Source organism: Erythrolamprus reginae, chromosome Z (assembly GCF_031021105.1).
Source record: "Erythrolamprus reginae isolate rEryReg1 chromosome Z, rEryReg1.hap1, whole genome shotgun sequence".
NCBI lineage: Eukaryota > Metazoa > Chordata > Lepidosauria > Squamata > Dipsadidae > Erythrolamprus > Erythrolamprus reginae.
This window is the reverse complement of record NC_091963.1, coordinates 2789858-2796022: the sequence shown is the minus strand read 5'-3', so window position 1 is coordinate 2796022 and position 6165 is coordinate 2789858.

Sequence of the window (6165 nt, the reverse complement as noted above, 5' to 3'; positions counted from 1 at the left end):
ATAAAAAAAATAATAAAAACTCTTCTGTTTGTCTAAGGCAAAAACTAATCAGATCTTCTTCTTTTATCTAGCCATCCTGCCCTGACGGGATTATGTCTGAACGCTATGGGTTATACATTAACCACTTGCATTGTAACTAGGTTAGGTGAAGAATTAATGCTTTATTATTCGTACGCACCAGAATCCAGAACGCGCCGCTGCATCTGTTGATATCATATTTGTAGTTTTTTGTGCCCTTACTCATAGTCGGCTGGTTATGTGTGTGACGTTGCACGAAGCCAAGTCTGATTGACAGCTGTAAAGCAAACCGCCAAACAATAATAGCATAGGCATCATGCTCCAAGCTTGCACACACAGTTAGTAAGATTTCCGTAATAACAGGCAAGAGAAGCAAACAAGTCACACCCCTTACTCAACATCTCCTGGGCTGTTTTGTAATGTTTTTCTTTTTAACCGACTGTTTTGGATTGCAACCTCCAACCCAGTTAGAGAAGAATTTGCAGCCTTGAGTTTCCTTTCCAAAAAGTCTGGGAGGAAGGGAGGCTGTGCCACATGGAGAGGGGTGGGGGGCAGGAGGGGGGAGGGGGGGGAGAGAGAGAGAGAGAGAGAAAGGGAGGGAATGGGAGGGGGAGGAAAGAGAGAGAGAACAGAAAGGAAGGAAGGAGGGGAGGAGAAAGAGAGAAAGAATGAGAAGAGAGGGAACTAAGTAAGAGAAGGATGAAGGGAAGAAGCAAGGAAGGAGAAAAGAGAAGGGAAAGGATGAGAATGAAGGAATGGAGGGAGGGAGGGGGGAAATAGGAAGAGAAAAAGAAAGGAAGAGAAAAGGAAAGAGAGAAAGAAATTGATAAAGAAAGGGAGAGAGAAAGAGAGTGCGAATAGAAAGGAAGGAAGGAGGGAAGGAGAAAGAGAGAAAGAATGAGAAGAGAGGGAACTAAGTAAGAGAAGGATGAAGGGAAGTAGCAAGGAAGGAGAAAAGAGAAGGGAAAGGATGAGAATGAAGGGAAGTAGCAAGGAAGGAGAAAAGAGAAGGGAAAGGATGAGAATGAAGGAATGGAGGGAGGGAGGGGGGAAATAGGAAGAGAAAAAGAAAGGAAGAGAAAAAGAAAGAGAGAAAGAAATTGATAAAGAGAGAGAGAAAGAGAGTGAGAATAGAAAGGAAGGAAGGAGGGAAGGAGAAAGAAAGAATGAGAAGAGAGGGAACTAAGTAAGAGACGGATGAAGGGAAGAAGCAAAGAAGGAGAAAAGGGAAGGGAAAGGATGAGAATGAAGGAATGGAGGGAGGGAGGGGGGAAATAGGAAGAGAAAAAGAAAGGAAGAGAAAAAGAAAGAGAGAAAGAAATTGATAAAGAAAGAGAGAGAGAAAGAGAGTGCGAATAGAAAGGAAGGAAGGAGGGAAGGAGAGAGAAAGAATGAGAAGAGAGGAAACTAAGTAAGAGACGGATGAAGGGAAGAAGCAAAGAAGGAGAAAGGGGAAGGGAAAGGGAAAGGATGAGAATGAAGGGAGGGAGGGGGAAGGGAAGAAACAGAAAGAGGAAGAGAAAAAGAAAGGAAAAAGAAAGAGAGAAAGAAAGAAAGAAAGAAGATAAGGGAAGTAAAAAAAGGGAAGAGAAAGAAAGAAAGAAAGAAGGCAGAAATAAGACGGAAGAAGAATGGGAAAAGATAGAAAAAAGAGGGAGAAAGGGGAGAAGAAAAGGGAAGGAAAGCGAGAGGAGAGGGAGAGAAAGGGAGGAGAGGGAGGGAGGAAGGAAGGGAAGAAATAAGAGAGAGAAAGAGAACAGGAGAGATGGGATGGGAGGGAGAAAGAGAGGAAGGGAGAAAAGAAGGAAAGAGGGTGGGGGAGGAAAGAGAGGGAAGGGAGGAAGGAATGCAAAGGAGGAGAAGGAACCAGGGCAAACTCTCGGACGCTCCCCACACCCTGGCAGCCTAATTGCTTCAAGATCCGGCTGAGGTCAGGATGGATCCCTGATTGCAGCCAGATGAAGCTATTTATAAACATTAAATTCACGGCTCTGCTGGGCCCTCAATGGGAAAACAACCGAAGAGCGAATGCAAGCAGAAAATAGATAAATAAAGGGAAGGCGGCTAAACTTTACAAGAGTAAGAAAGAAAGACGCCTGGCTACAGGCAGCCCTCGACGTACGGCCACAATGGAGCCCAACATTTCTGTTGCTAAGCGAGACACTTCTTCAGTGCGTTTTGCATCGTTTTACGACCTTTCTTGCCACCGTTGTTAAGCGATTCATTGCAGTCACTAAGTGGGCCACATGGATTTAATTATTCGTTAAATGAATCTGGCTTCCCCCTTGACTTTGCTTGTCTGAAGGTCACAAAAGCGGATCCAGGGACATTGCAACCGTCATAAATGTGAGTCAGTTGCCAAATTTTGACCTGGTCAGCATGGAGAGGTTGCAATGGTCGTTAAGGGTGAAAAATGGTCATAAGTCCCATTTTTTCAGTGACGTTGTAACCTTGAGCGGTCACTAAATGAACTGTTGCAAATCAAGGACATACATTGAGATTTCTTTCCCTTCTTAAAGCTTCCTGGCTGGGGGATTATGGGAGTGGGAGTCCCCCCCCCTCTTAAAGGATGCTGGCTGGGGGATTATGGGAGTGGGAGTCCTCCCCTCTTAAAGCATCCTGGCTGGGGGATTCTGGGAGTGGATGTCCACCACATGTAAAGTTTGCAAATGACCAGAGGGACAAAACAAATCGGAACTCAGCTAATGCAAGAAAAAAAATTTACTCCTTCTATTCTTGAGGCAGGGGAATTCAATTTACGGCTTATCTTCTGGCATCTGGCTATTTTTAACTTCTGGCCATAAGCCCGAAACTTCATCTGACAAAGTTGTAGTGCCACCTTGTGTGGCAGGATCTGTTTTTTTAAATAAAAAATATATATATATTTTTTTAAGCCAAGACAATCTCCTCTTCACCATTCAACCCTTTTCAGACATTCAGAATCCTGGTTTGTTGACTAAGTGTCTGTAAGAAGTCCTCAAGTTACGACGATTTGTGTAGCAACTGTTCAAAGTTTCGACAGCACTGAAAAAAGGTGACTTCTGACTGTTGCAGCATCCTGACCAAAATTAAGATACGTACTTGTCAACTGACTCATATTTATGACGGTAGGTCAGATTCACTTAACAACCATTTCAGTAACTTAACAACTGCAGTGATCCACTTACCAAATATGGCAAGAAAGGTCATGAAATGTGTCAAAACTCACTTAGCAATGAAAAGTCTGAACCCAGTTATGGTCATAAGTTGAAGACTAACCCCTACAGGGCTCAATTTTAAATCTGTAAAGGAAAATAATATTAACAGTTTTGCTCAGAAAGATGTCAGGAAGATATGGCACCGGACCAGACTATCTCAGGGACCACCTTCTGCTGCACGAATCGCACAATGTCGCTTGGCGGGACCCAGGGGAAGAGCCTTCTCTGTGGGGGCCCCGGCCCTTTAGAACCAACTCCCCCCAGAGATTAGAATTGCCCCCACCCTCCTCGCCTTTCATAAGCTTCTTAAAACCCACCTCTGCTGTCAGGCATGGGGGAACTGAGATATTCTTTCCCCCTAGGCCTTTACAATTTATGCATGGTATGTTTGTATGTATGATTGGTTTTATAATAAGGTTTTTTTTAGTTGTTTTATTGGATTGTTACATGCTGTTTTTTATCACTGTTGCAAGCCGCCCCGAGTCTGCGGAGAGGGGCGGCATACAAATCCAATAAATAAATAAAATAAATAAATAATACCCTGGTACAATGATTACCCAAACCTGGATAAATTATTCCAAATTGGGTAAAAATGTGGCTTTTGTTGCTGCTGTGATTTTTGCTCCTTTGGGTAACGACAAGGCAACATATGAACCCATCCCCACTGGGAGGTTTGAGTGAGGATTTTGTGATCAGTCAGTTTTGTGTAATGAGTAGAAAAGTTTATGAAGCACAATTTTGGTGCAGTTGCCAGCGGACTCCGATGAAGTAGTTAGGCAAATTGCAGCCTCGGGGTGGGAGGGGAGATTGCAGATGGGTTTCATGTTCGGTTTTTAGGGTTTCTGAAGCTATCATCACCCGAAACAGGCTTTGAGTGGGGACTGCACTAGTGGACCTAGAAGGAGACTTCCAATCCTATGATTCTATGCCTCTATAATTTCTACAGAGGAATCACTGAGTCTGCCATCTGCACCTCTATAAATGTCTGGTTTGGTTCTGCAACCCAACAGGACTGACACAGACTTCAGAGGAGAATCAGAACAAGCCAAACCAATGGGGAAGCCAGATTCCCTTAGCAGCCAGGGTGGCGCAGCAGGTAGAGTGCTGTACTGCAGGCCACTGAAGCTGACTTGTAGATCTGAAGGTCAGCGGTTCAAATCTCATCACTGGCTCAAGGTTGACTCAGCCTTCCATCCTTCCGAGGTGGGTCAAATTAGGACCCAGATTGTGGGGAGAATAGGCTGGCTCTGTTAAAAAAAGTGCTATTGCTAACATATTGTAAGCTGCCCTGAGTCTAAGGAGAAGGGCGGCATAAAAATTGAGTAAGTAAGTAAGTAAGTGAACGAACGAACGAACGAACGAACAAACAAACGAATAAATGAATAAATAAATAAACCAGGTTACTATTTTTAATTAATTTTTTTATTAGTTTTAATTACAATATAAGACTCACACAACATGAAACAAGCAACCAGGTTACTCATTTACCAAGTGCAGAGATTCAGTTAACCAATGTGGCAAGAAAGAGGGGGCATTACCCAGTGAAGGGCTGACAAAAAAATTTACTACCACATTGTGGGCGTGGCTTATTTTGTGAGTGTGACTTGCGGGCCCTGTGACCAGGTGGGAGTAGCTTGGCAATCATATGACTGGGGGGGTGGCTTAAAGGTCATGTGAGTGGCTTAACAGTGGCCAACTTGACGTCACTCACGTCAAGGGTTAGTGTTGGGGTTAGGGTACCTGGCCTCTCCTGGCCTCAAAGAGATACAATTTCCCTCTCTATTTACTACTGAACATCCAAAATATACTCTTTAAGTCTACATATATATGCCATATGTCTACATACATATTTCACACAGGCACCCAAAAATATACATTATCTACCTCTACTTAAGAACTTAATGTTAATTTAATTTTTACCTCTTTGAGCACTAACTGTCCTCGACCTACGACCACAATTATGACCCAGAATTTCCATGGCACAAAAGATGATTCTGTGACCTAGGGAACGTTGCGCCACAGTGGCGCAGTGGTCAGAGTGCAGTACTGCAGGCTCCTCCTGCTGCCTGCCGGCTGCCTGCAATTTAGCAGTTCAAATCCCACCAAGCTGCAAGTTGACTCAGCCTTCCGTCCTTCTGAGGTCGGTAAAATGAGGACCCCGATTGTTTGTGGGGGGCAAGAGGCCGACTGTATAAGCCACTTAGAAAGGTCTGCAAAGAAGTATAAAATATTAAATATAAAGTATAGTGGTCCCTCTACTTAAGAACTTAATTCATTCTGTGACCAGGTTCTTAAGTAGAAATGTTCGTAAGCAGAAGCAATTTTTCCCATAGGAATCAATGTAAAAGCAAAAAGTGCATGCAAACCCATTAGTAAAGAAATAAAAGCTTGGAATTTGGGTGGGAGGAGGAGGAGGAAGAAGAGGAGGAGGAGATTCGCTGCCCAAGGAAGAAGGTGAGGAGAGGGGAATCAAAAAAATCCAAAACTTTAAGGCTTAGGGAAGAAAGAGGAACTCTGAAGCGACGAGGAGGAGCATGTGCCTCCCATACACCTGGCGTGAGGCTGCCTCCCACACACTGGCTGCTGCTGCTGCTGCCTGCTTCCTCTTCCTTCCCATGCTGAAGGGCTGCCCTCTCCTCTCACTCACTTGCTTTGTAGCCAACGCCTTTCCTTCACTGTGGTGACTCCTCGGCTGCCCAGAGCGAAGGGAGCGTTTCTTTTCTCTGGGCACTGGCAGAGGTTTATTACCTCTCCAAGCGCCCAGAGAAAGGAAAATGCTCCGTTCGCTCTGGGCTGCCAAAGCCTCCTTAAGTGCCACCGAAAGGCTCCTCTGGCAGCCCAGAAAAGCCCCAGATGGCCGAGATTAAAGGGGGAATGGTAGGAAACCGGCTGGCCCTTCATGCCGCTCTCAAATTTCCTAGGAAAGTTTTCCAGGCTTGGGTTCTTAAGT